Source organism: Mustelus asterias, chromosome 20 (assembly GCF_964213995.1).
Source record: "Mustelus asterias chromosome 20, sMusAst1.hap1.1, whole genome shotgun sequence".
Taxonomy (NCBI): Eukaryota; Metazoa; Chordata; class Chondrichthyes; order Carcharhiniformes; family Triakidae; genus Mustelus; species Mustelus asterias.
The window spans coordinates 26860689-26873690 of NC_135820.1; the positions used below are offsets into that span (position 1 = coordinate 26860689).

Here is a 13002-nt window from a genome sequence, read left to right on the forward strand (position 1 = left end):
GAATTAACGTTTTCAGTCAAATTAGGCCTTTTTGGTGCTGTCTTGAAACATTGACTCTTTCTCTCTTCACAGATGCCTCAGACGTGCTAATTTTATCAACACTGTTTTTTATTTCAGATTTCCAGCATCCACACTGCTTATTAGTTGTTTCAGCTTAGAATCATAGAATACCTTCTATGCAGAAGGAGGCCATTCGGCCCATGGAGTCTGCACTGACTCTGACAAAACATCTGACCCAGGCCCTGTCCCCTTAGCTCCACATATTTACCCTGCTAATCCCCCTAACCTACACCTTGGAACACTAAGGGGCAATTTAGCATGCCCAGTCCACCTAACCTGCACATCTTTGGAATGAGAGGAAACTGGAGCACCCAGAGGAAATCCACGCCTGGAAGAAATCCACGCAGTCACCCAAGGCTGCAATTGAACCTGGGTTCTGGAGCTGCAAGGCGGCAGTGCTAACCACTGTGCCACCATGCTGACATTGCCCCACTGGTTATCATTTTTGCCTTGGGGTCAGAAGGTTATGGATTCAGGCATTGCCTACTGGCCTTGAGTTGAGAATCAGGGCTGGACTTCAGTGCTGTGCACTGAGGGAGTGCTATCAGAGGTGCCTTCCTTTACTGAGATTTTGTTGTTTCTGACGCCTTAGTCAACGTTATGCCTTCAGCATAGAAAGAAATAACACAATATATATTTTTAAAAGACAGCCTCCTTAACAATTTTGTGATTCTGTTAAGAGCAAATTACTGCGGAAGCTGGAATCTGAAACAAAAACATAAATGCTGGAAAATCTCAGTAGCTCTCTCAGCATCTGTGGAGAGAGAATAGAGCTAACTTTTTGAGTGCAGCAGAAAGCCATTCAGCAATGGTCTGTGTGAAAGATTCATGCAGTAAAAGATGATGTGCTGCATGAGGTTTTGGCTGATCAGGCTGTAAATTTGCAGATTGTATTAGCGTGGGTGGTACACGTGAAAAATTAATTACATATGATGAGGGGGGTTATAGTCGACAACAATTGGTATATGGGAGGAACCCAAAGTTACCATCAGTATTGACAGATGCTCCTCTGGCATTGGAAGGGACAAGCATTAACTCCATTTTTTCCATATATCTGAATGCCATTCATGCAGGGAGAAAGACCTTCAATAAGGTCGGGTTTTCAGAGCAGATATGATGAGCCCTAAGGCCATCGGGGGTATATTTTTAAAAAGGGGATACTTTAAAAGAGAGGGCATAAAAGAGTGGAAAGGGCCAAGTATAGTGATAGGGATGGATGGCAAGGTGGTTATGTTACAACACGGTATCCGGATAGTGCAAACCCACTCTTCAAGAGTAGTGTCAATGTCGAAGGGCCAAATGGCCTCCTCCTGCTCCTATCCTTCCTCCGAAAAAGAGACTAAAACCGCACACAATACTCTAGGTGTGGCCTCACCAAGGCCCTGTATAGTTGCAACAACACATTCCTGCTCCTGTACTCGAAATCTCTCGCAATGAAGACCAACATGCCATTTGCCACCTTTACCTCCTGCTGCACCTGCATGCTTACCTTCAGTGACTGGTGCACAAGGACCCGTTCCGCTGCGCGCACTCCTCTCCCAATTTACAGCCATTCAAGTAGTAATCTGCCGCCTTGTTTTTCCTTCCAAAGTGAATAACCTCTCACTTATCCAAATTATACTGCATCTGCCTTGATTAGCCTACTCACCCAAACTGTCCAGATCATTCTGAAGGACCTCTGCATCCTCGTCACCAGTTCACCCTCCCACCCAACTTAGTATCATCTGTTATCTCTCCACAGATGCTGTCAGACCTGCTGAGGTTTTTCAGCATTTTCTGTTTTTGTTATCGTGATTATGTTTCTGATTTGCCTAATTGCTACTTATGGCATTCACTGATGGAGAAGAAAGATTGGCCATTAAAATCTGCATCCAAAAGTTGTTCTTTGTATAGAGTAGTTTCAGCAATTTGGATATGAATATAGATAGTAATAGGCAAACTGATATTTGTCTGTCTTTTGTCTGAAGTTTATAGGCTCAACTAAAGCTCATGCACCAATCACCCTGCTACTTGTCCAACAGCACAATTTAAAAATCCTCATCCTTGTTTTCAATTTCTTCCATAGCTTTGCTCCTCCCTATCTGTGTAACTTCCTCCAGCCTCTCAAACTTTGAATCTCTGCGCTCCTTAAATCCTGACGTCCAGGTTTTAATTGGTGGCCTTGCTTTCAGCTCCCCTCACTCCAAGCTCTGGAATTCCCTCCCTAAACTTCTGATCTCCCTCCCCACTTTTTAAATAAAAATGTGCCCCTTTGATCAAGCTTCTGGTCATCTTTCCCGATTCTTCCTCCCCATTGCTCAGTGTCAGAATGTTTTAGTTGATATCATTTTTAAGACCATGGGATATTATACTATACAAATGCAAATTGCTTCATATGAAAACATTGCAAACTATTTTCCTCTAATAAATATCTTTTTTTTTGTTGCCTGGGTTACCAGCATCTGTACACCTTCCTCTCCAGGGTATCCTCTATACTTGCACATTGCTTTTGATAAAAGGCAATACCATTATACACACTTGAAAACATAAGAGTGTTGCACTTCTATTAGGCCAGCAAGTAGAACTTGTACCTGTTTTGTCCTTTGAATGCAAACACTTTTGGAGCAATGGAATGTGAAGGCTTCAGAGAGCATTTCATTGTGATCAAGATTCCTCTACAGACTGATGAGTGTCAAATTCATGTAATTCGAAGTAGGAGCCAAATGATGCGTATTATCAAATTTGCTGCCTTCATTTGGCGTTTTTTAACTAATGTTTGTCACTATTTTTCACTTTTGATTCCAATTATTTTCCAGTTTTAAAACAAAACTAGGAAGGATGTGAAGTAATCAACTTTGTAAGCCAAATTGAAAACCTTTTGGATTGCATGATTTGAAGTTTTAAATACAATAGAATTTTATTTTCCAAATGAATGTACGTTTTTTAATTCGCAAAGCCCTGCAAGTGTCAAGATTTGTCCACTTAGGTTTTTGTCACATTTTTTAAGATTGTCAGTCAACATTTTATAATGGTGGCATTATCTCTCAACGTGTTAACATTTTATAATGTATTGTAACATTCTCTCAGTCGTTAATGATACTGTGGGAAACGCTATTTTACCTGTCAAGATGAAGTTGCAGATTGATGGCGTGTGTTAGGCTAGATGGATCCATTTGCCATTTTTGTATTTTTCTTTGTGTTTTCATTTATTCATTCTCCATTTTTACAGTACTAAAAACTTATTGTGATTCTCATCCAACAAATGTGCCCATTATCAAGTTATGGGCCACCTACTCAATTTGTTTATGACCATCCAATTTCTGGCTGAAATTTACCAGCCTGCCCGGCTGTCCTTTGTTGGTGCCGTTATGGTTGGGCTCAGTCCTGAGTTCCTTTCTTAGCTGCATCTCTGTTCCCTGAATCATTTCTTTCCAGCCTCCTTTCTTTTTCACTAAACCACAACTGAATTATGAAGGGAAAGGAAGAGTTTACAACACTTAAACTCCTTAACGTAGTTAAACTTAGGATATTAGCTGTCTGTGTTAATGTTGCAAATTTAGCAAACAAAGATATTTTGGTTTGATCAGAGTTTTTATAGTTTATCAAATCTATTGGCTAACTATATGTGCCTGAAAGTCAGTTACAGCTCCCTGTCAGGAAACACTGGATGGAGGATATTAATTTTTTGCTTGCTGTTCCAATAATTTGTTGTTTGGTTCTGCCCTGTATATTTACTGTTGCTTCATTATTTCCCTAGTGTGTGCCATTCCATTAATTTATTAACTTACTGCCATATTAATTTATTGGTGCCCATTGCTTAAATTCATTTATTGATTCATGGTGTCTCGTGTTCCATTAATTCACTGCTGTCATACCTCTATTTATTTACTAATTTGTTGGTGCATATTGCTTCATTAATTTTCTGCTGTATTAATTTGATGGTGCCAATTTCTCTGAATTATTGGTGGTTTCTATATGAATTTATTAACTCATTTAGCTATGTTGTGTTCATCAATAACCACTTGGTGTGTGGTGCTACATGTACTCCATTTTGGATTCTGTGGGTTAAGTTTAACTGTTATTGTAGAATCAAACAAAATACATCTTGTAATCTAATTTCCTTAGTTTATCCCATTGATTTTTAATATCTTTGTTATTGTAGTATCCACTGTTAGGAACATAAATTGGGAGCAGGAGTCAACCCTTCGAATCTGCTATGTCATTTGATAAGATCATGGCTAAGCACTGTAAACATGGGCAGATGGCAATAAAACCTTTCAATACTGCACTGCTCTTGACTCTGTATATCATACACAGACCAATTGATCTGTCAGGGTATAATATGCTTTCCCAATACAGTAAATCCTCATTTTACGTTCTCCTGCCTCCATTGGGTGCTCCACACCCTGTTTCTATTGGTAATCTACTGTCAACTGTTAACTTAATTTGTTATTTTCTTACCACTGCATATTTCAAACTGAATATGCTTCCTCCTGCCATTTCTCTTGTTGGTCCAAAACTGTGGTCTCCCTCGCCTCCTGTTCCACTTCCTAATGTGACTATTCCCCATACCTGCCCATTTCCCACTCAACCTGACTGCTTGTATATCTACTGCCCTCAATCCAGTGGCAGTATTCCTGACTACGGTAGATAATATGATGGAAAAATTTCAAAATAATAGAGGCAGACTTGACAACTTTGTCCCAAAAGTTACTCTTCGGTCATTTCATCACCTTTTAAGAACCATGTAGGTGCCTTGAATTATGGAATAATTGATAAATGTCGGAGCTGTGAGCCAAGAACAGTGGCTATGTGGAGTGTAGTTTATTACAATTGTAAAATTTTGCAGCACAGAACAAAGTTATTCAACCCATTCGCCTATGCAGGTTCTTGGAAAGAGCAGCACACCTGATCTCATTCCTTGCTCTTTGTCAACAAACCTTTTCAAATATTTATTCACTTTCATTTTATGAATACTGTTTCAGGTGGAACACTCCATTACTAGTAAAGTTCTTGTATTTAAAAATCTTTTCACTTCTCCTTCAATCTTTTGTTAATCTGTACTTAGTTACAAATTCACAAACTGGTGGAACTACGTTTTTTACAAAATTAAAATTTCACAATTTTGGACCTTCTGTCACATCTTTCAACCACCTTTGTTTCCTCTCTTCACTTACATTCTTCCTGAAGTTAGCTGCAGGTGATGTAACATGAGTTAACCAATAAATAATTTATTTAATTGAACATTTCTTCTTTTCATTTCTACTTTATGCCCCATTTTAAAATTAGAATTTTTAAAAAACAGCTTTGAACTTATCCTTTTTTATTATTAAAGCTCATGTTTCTGCTTTCCGTCAGCTTTTCTATTTAATTTGAAGTCTTTTATTTATAAGATCCTTCCTTATTATTCTTGTATTTTTCCACATTAAATATGAACTAACTAATCTGTCCATAACCACATAGAGTCATAGAATAGTTACAGTACAGAAGGAGGCCTTTCGGCCTGTTCTGTCTGTGCTAGTTCTCTGAAAGAGCAACTCAGCTAATTCCCTGCCCTTTCCTGATTGCCCTGTAACTTTTTTCTTTGCAGATAATTGTCCAATTTCCTTTGGAAAGCCTTGATTGAATCTGCTTCCACCACACAAGTCAGGCAGTGTATTCCAGATCCTCAGTACTTGGATAAAAAAGAAGTTTCTATCATGTCGTTTTTGATTTTTATTTTGGCTATTCCGCTTACCTCCGTCTCATTCGGTTCTTCACCATTTTGCCGGTGGGAATATGGAGGTGTAGTGGACAGTGAGGAAGGTTTTCAAAGCTTGCAGAGGGATTTGGACCAACTAGAAAAATGGGCTAAAATATGGCAAATGGAATTTAACGCAGACAAGTGTGAGATATTGCACATTGGAAGGACAAACCAAAGTAGAACATACAGGGTAAATGGTAGGACTCTGAAGAGTGCAGTTGAACAGAGGGATCTGGGAATACAGGTACAGAATTCCCTAAAAGTGACGTCACAGGTGGATAGGGTCGTAAAGAGTGCCTTTAGTACATTGGCCTTTATAAATCGGAGTATCGAGTATAAAAGTTGGAGTGTTATGGTAAGGTTATATAAGGCATTGGTGAGGCCGAATTGGAGTATTGTGTACAGTTTTGGTCACCTAGTTACAGGAAGGATGTAAATAAGGTTGAAAGAGTGCAGAGAAGGTTCACAAGGATGTTGCCGGGACTTGAGAAGCTGAGTTACAGAGAGAGATTGAATAGGTTGGGACTTTATTCCCTGGAGCGTAGAAGATTGAGGGGAGATTTGATAGAGGTGTATAAGATTTTGATGGGTATAGATAGAGTGAATGCAAGCAGGCTTTTTCCACTGGGGCTAGGGGAGAAAAAAACCAGAGGGCATGGGTTAAGGGTGAAAGGAGAAAAGTTTAAAGGGAATATTAGGGGGGGGGCTTCTTCACGCAGAGAGTGGTGGGAGTGTGGAATGCGCTGCCGGATAAAGTGGTAAATGCTTTTAACATTTAAGAAAAATTTGGACGGGTTCATGGATGGGAGGGGTGTGGAGGGATATGGTCCAAGTGCAGGTCAGTGGGACTAGGCAAAAAATGGTTTGGCACAGACAAGAAGGGCCAAAAGGCCTGTTTTTGAGCTGTAATTTTCTATGGTTCTATGGAACAGTTTCTCCCCGTCTACTTTGTCTAGACTCTTCATGATTTTGAGCACCTCGATCAAATCTCCTCTCAACCTTCTTTACTAAAGAGAACATCCCAAGTTTCTCCAATTCATCAACTTTACCAAAATTCCTCACCCCTGCATTCTCATTATTTTTTTTCTGCACTCTGTGGTGCCCAGAATTAGAAGTAATAATCTACTGGGGCCAAGCGAGTGTTTTATAAAGGTGCATCATAATTCCTTGCTTTTGTACTTCATGTCTCTATTTATAAAGCCCAGGACTCCCAATGGCTTTCTAACCATCTTCACAACTTGCCCTCATTGATTGAAGTGATTGTGCACATATGACCCTAGGTCCTTCTGCTCCTGGATTCCCCTCAGCATTGTATCCTTTGTTTTATATTGCAAAAAAAATGCTATATTTCTTCCTAGCAAAATATATCAGTCACACTTTGCGTTAAATTACATCTGCCATGTGTTCATCCCTCATTCCATCAGCCAATGTCTTTTTTGAAGTTTACCACGCCGCAGTTCACAGTGCTCCCAAGTTTTGTTATCTGCAATTTTTAAAAAATTGTGCCCTATTTTGAAGTCTAGGTCATTAATATAGATCAAGAAAAGCATTGGTCCACGTACCAACCCCTGAGTAACCCTCTGTATACCTTTCTCGTGTCTAGATAAACAACTGTTCTCCTCCACTTTGTCTCTTCCTTGTGACTCAGCCATCTTTGTGTCCATGTTGCTACTGTCCCTTTTATTCCATGGGCTTTGATTTTGCTGACGAGCCTATTGTGTGGCACTTAATCAAATATCTTTTGCAAGTTCTTGCATAAACATCAATTCCCTCTGTTACCTCGTCAAAAAACTCAAATCAAGTTTATTAAACACAATTTGCCTTTAACAAATCCTTGCTGGCTTTCCTTGATTAATCCATATTTGTCCAAGAGACTATTAATTTTGCCCCAAATTATTGTTCCTAAAGTCTTTCTCACCATTGAGGTTAAACTGACTGGCCTGTTGTTGCTTTTTTTGAACAAGGGTGTAACATTTGCAATTCTCCCTTCCTCTGGTATGTATCTAAGGGGAATTGGAAAATTATGGTCAGTACCTCCTGCTTCCTTCTCTCAGTATCCAGCCCTGTTAATACCTCCTTTATCAACCCATTCAGTGTTTCAATTATTTCCTCTTTGGTAGTGTTGGCTTCCTTGGTAAAGATAAATGCAAAGTACTCATTTAATATCTCAGCTTGTGCTCTCTGCCTCTGTGTGTAGCTCCCTTTTTTTTAGTCCCTGATCGGCCCCACACCTTGTATTGTTTATGTGCTTGTGGAAGACTTTTGAATTCTCCTTGTGTTGACTATCCGTCTCTTTTCATACTCGGTATTTGCTTTTCTTCTATTTCCACCTTCCCCCTCAACTTCCTATATTCAGCCTGGTTCTCACTTGTATAATCACCTTGCTTCATCTTCCCCTCCATCTCTTTTGCTATCCAGAGAACTCTAGATCTGTTTGTCCTACCTTTCTACGTCATGGGAATATACCTTGACTGCACACAAACTTTTCTTATCTTTAAAGCTCTGACTGCACGCCCACCCACCCCTCCCTGAGGAACCAACACTGTCACAAGTGTTCAGATCTGAATACTAGTTGGTGAGTGTCTCTTGCTCTGGGAACCTCCTGAACTTCCTGCTTGACCCTCCTTGATCTCCTGGCACTGACCAATGCCTTCGCGTTTGCTATGGGGTGACCACATTGGAAGTGTGCTTTCCTCGTAGCTCTTAGCCTCACGGTACACCATATTGATACCACCTGCAGCTCAAGCTCTGAAACCTGAAGCTCAAACTTCTTCAGCTGACAACATTTGCTGAACAACCGCAAGTTGTTTCTACATGAAGCTGATGTGCATTGAATGGGACTAAGGTGCCTTGTCATGACTTGATTTCAGCAATAAAAATTGACCAGCTACTCAGCAGTTGGCTACTTCCCTTGCATTAATTCCGCTTTATTCCATTTAAATGTGATCATTTTAAATGTGTCATATTTAAAACTAACCAAATTTTTAAAAACCTATTACTGAAGTTCTTAATTTGCAGGCATTAGGTTAAACTAAGAGAAATGGACAATGATAATCATCAAACAATTGCCATACCTGCTTCTCTGTAATCTTTGTCCTTAATTTTTTTTATTATTTGAATGTGCTGTTCCGCCACTCCAGCCCACACTCTGCAGTCCTGTCTCCTCTATTGCTACTGCTGCCACTGTGCTCTGTGTTTCTGAGGCCCTGTCTCCTGCTCTATTTATTGCTGCTGTCCCAACTCAGTTCCACACCATGTCCTGAAGTAATTTAAGGATATTTCATAGTTAACCTTGTTCCCTGTTTTTGTGTCTGAAAGAACAGTGGGATCGCCGCTATTTACATTCCAGAAGTTCAAGATAATATCCAATAATCTCTGCCTGAAGTCTTCTGTCCACGAACCAATTTCCTCTCCATGTTGCCACATTCCCTACAGTGTCTTCATTTTATCAACAAGTCTCTTGCGCAGTACCTTAAAAAGCACATTTGAAAATCTGTATACGTGATAATGATTGCATTTCTTTTATCAATGCACTTCTATTTCTTTCAAAAACTCTTAACTTATGTAAGATACAACTTCCCTGTACAAATCCATGCGAGTAATAACTCATGTCTTTGTATGTGTGTTAATTTAAACATTTGATAGACTCTAGAAACTTGCCCACTAATGCTGTCAGGTTTATTTGTCTATGGTTAGTGGGTTTCTCCATATTTGAACATAATGTTCAAATGCCATCACCTGCATTTGCTCAGCTGTGCTATACAAAGACCATTGTGCCTAATGCTGTAATTCTGCCATTGTTGTAGTATCATTTTTGAGTTTTGCTCATTTCCTGCTGAAATGGAATGGATGTTGACTAAAGGAAGGGGAGAAAGTATGTTCTGAGTGCTGGAGATGGCAGTTTTGTTTTTAAGTTTCACAGCCATATGGAGGTCAGTTAATTCTTTTGATGTTTACGAGTCTTGTTACGGAAACTACATTGGTTAAATTTTCCCATTGCTGGGCTGCATGTTTACTGTCGACAAACCTCAATACAAATATACAAAATGACCCACCAAATCAAAGTAGTTTTGTAATCTTTTGCAAACCCAAATATGGTTCTGTCAGTTTATAAAATATTAAAAAGTTTCATGCAAGTAGTGCCTGCTCTTATGGCCCCATAAAATACCACCAGTTAAATCCAGGAAGCAATATTTCTCACCATCTCAATCTCAAGTTTCAGCCATTTCTCTGAATGTTGCTGACCTGAGAGCAGAAGCCCTAAGTAAATTTTATTTAAATCAGTGTGGTCTCCTTGATGAACTGTTACCAGATCTCAGGCACATAGTGATTGTACAGGGTAGTAATGAAAAATATCTAGAATGAAAGACCACTAGGTTGCATCATAAATTTTGGTCAAGCAGATAAGCTGCCTTGCTTTCAATGCTTTTCGGGTGGTTGGGAAGTTGTCTGTTGTTGGTGACCTCAGGCCAATGAGCCATTAGCAACCATGAAGTGCCACAGAGTCTTGCCTCAAAGCCAATCTTGACAACGTTTACTCATGAGTTTCTTCCCTTGTTTTCCTTTCGAAAGAATTGATTCTCCTTCTGATCTGTAGAAAATGCACCATTTGTAAGTCAGTGTATTGATTTAACCATCAGTGAATTGATGGCAGTGATTTTGTCTTGGCTGTACTGATCAATCTGGATCAATCATCCTGAGACGGAATGGATATTTAGCGAAAGATCAAGAAAAAGTCTGCTCTTTAAATAACAGCTTGAGCAACTACGGTTGAAGCAATAGGGACAGCAACCAGAAAGAATCTAATTTTACTTGTGTGCAGTAAATCATTAGTAAAGATGTGTTTCAGAATTCAGAGACTTGCCCCTCGAATCAAAAAACTAAATCTTACGTGGTTGATGAACTTAATAAATGGTTAAGTAAGTAGATCTGTGTATAGTATGAGTGTGTAACAAAGCAGTTACTCAGTCAAGTCAGAGAGTTGACAAAACCATAAAAGCTAACTTTAGAAAGTTAGTTGCTTATTAGTTTTCTGCTGTGGTTTTGACATTTACAGGACTTGGATGTAAGAGAGGGACTCTTACTCTTCAGTTTGTCTTTGACCTCTGATTTGTTAGGAAAAAAGGCTCCATTTTAAACAAATTTAATGTACAAATCCATCTATTTTGAAATGAATGAAGGATTGTTTTCTGTTTGTTCCCATTTTGTATGTCTCCTGAACTTTTTGATACTTCTCTTGAAATTAGCCATGCTTGGGGATTGGAGTTGTACTGTTGATCTAAGATTCTTCTGTACTTTAACCCACCATTTCAGTTTTTTTTATATCCTTGTCTCTTTCTTCTCACCTCCAGAAAAAGGTAAGAACAGAAATGGGAGCAGGAGTGGACAATACAGCCCATCAAGCCTGCTCCACTATTCAGTATAATCATGGCTGATCTTCAACTCTTTTCCTGCTCACTCTTCATTACCCCTGATTCCCTGAGACACAAAAAAATCTGTCTGTCTCGACCATAAATAATGGAGCATCGACAGCCTTCTGGGATAGAGGATTCCAAATATTCACAACCCTTCAGGTGAACAAATTTCTGCTTGTCACAGTCCTAAATAATTGTCCCGCATCTTGAGACTATGCCCCCTTGTTCTAGAGAACCTCTGTCTACCCTGTCAAACCACTTTAGAATCTTTTATGCTTCAAATTAATTCACTTCTCATTCTTCTAAATTCCAGAGAATATAGACCCAATTTACTCAACCTTTTACCTTCTCATGCCACTAATCAGTCTCGAGAGCCTTTGCTGCACTGCCTCCAATGCAAGTATTTCCTCCTTTAAATATGGAGCCCAAGACTGCACAGTGTTCCAGGTGTGATCTCGCCAAAGCCCTGTACAATTGTTGCAAAACTTTTTATTCTTGTGCTTTAGTCCCTTTGCAATAAAGGTCAGCATGCCATTTGGCTTCCTAGTTACCTTCACACTGCAGAGGTAATACATTCACCATTGTTAGTCTGTGTGTAAAACAATTTATCCCAAAAGCAGATCCATGGATTTCAATGAAAGTTGATAACGCAGGGTTTTGTCCAAGAAAGAACTGGCTTGACAGATATGTAGAACTGTTAAAGGATGATTAACACTGGGAGAAAGGAAAAGGTGCTGCAATATGCCACACCTGTCAAAATGTGAGTAAAGTTTTCAGAGCAGGTTGTTGGATGTGGATTGATCCAAAGCCTTTTCCGTTAGAGAATAAGATTAAAACCAAAATTTCCAAAGGAAACAAAATAGAGGACAGACTGTATAGCCTATTTAGTTTCCTTTTCTTTGCATGTTGATTTTTCCTCTAGTTTAGACCAGTGGTTCCCAACCAGTGTGCATTGGAGGAAATAAGATTCAAAATAATCCAAAACTCGTGTAAATAAAGTAAAACTAAACTTCATCTTCAGCTCTCTGGTTCAGTCCTGATGGACCTGGACATGCACATGTACTAGCTGGGAAAGGGCCCCACGTGTGCAGTTCAGATTTTTTTTAACGTTGGTAATCCAAACCACATGTACTGGCCGAGAAGGGGGTCACAGGTGCATGGTACGAATTTCAACATAAAAGATCCGAACCGCGCTTGTGTGGGCCTTCCTCATTGAAACAAATACAATTCTGGCAGGGATGGACATACGGATGTATGAACCTTGTTTCCCCTGGCTGGGAGGATCTGGAACAAGGGTTCACAGTCTCAGGATATGTAGTGGGCCATTTAGGACTGGGGTGAGGAGAAATGTCTTCATTTGGGATGGTGAACTTGTGGAATTCTCTACCACAGAAGGCTGTGGAGGCCAAATCACTGAATGTATGCAAGAAGGAAATAGATTTCTAGACTCTAAAGGTGTATGAGGAGAGCACTGGAGTATAATGTTGAGATAGAAAATGGGAGGAGTAGGCTATTAGAGCCTTCTCTGCCTTTCAACATTATCGTGGCTGATCCTCTGTTTTTATGAAACAGGAACTATTAAATCTAAGAAAAGGAGAAAAAAGCTCCAATTAGACCTTAAGTGAAGTGGGCTCAAGAGCAGCTCTAGTAGTCAAAGAAACCCCCAAAGATGCAAGAAGGCAACTGAAAGGTATGCTGTGAATAGCGCAAGGATAGACCTTTGGAGCAGTAGTGTTTTGCTTGCACAGCCGAAGAGCTGAAATCGTGCTTGTAAGTTAATACTTGAGGATATTTATTGTGTAGTGT

At 39.6% G+C, this 13002-nt stretch overlaps 1 protein-coding gene across 5 annotated transcripts in view; it reads left to right on the top strand.

Moving 5' to 3' along the window:
• The window catches only part of gnas (GNAS complex locus), a 374151-nt gene that overhangs the window by 210724 nt on the left and 150425 nt on the right, over nt 1–13002 (top strand). The window contains exon 1 of one of the 5 annotated variants that reach the window (XM_078236362.1): nt 11230–11355. The exons of the other annotated variants lie outside the window; for them this stretch is intronic. The gene's annotated coding sequence lies outside the window, so the exon portion shown is untranslated. Of the gene's footprint in view, nt 1–11229; nt 11356–13002 lie in introns of those variants that run through there. 5 annotated transcript variants of the gene reach the window in all.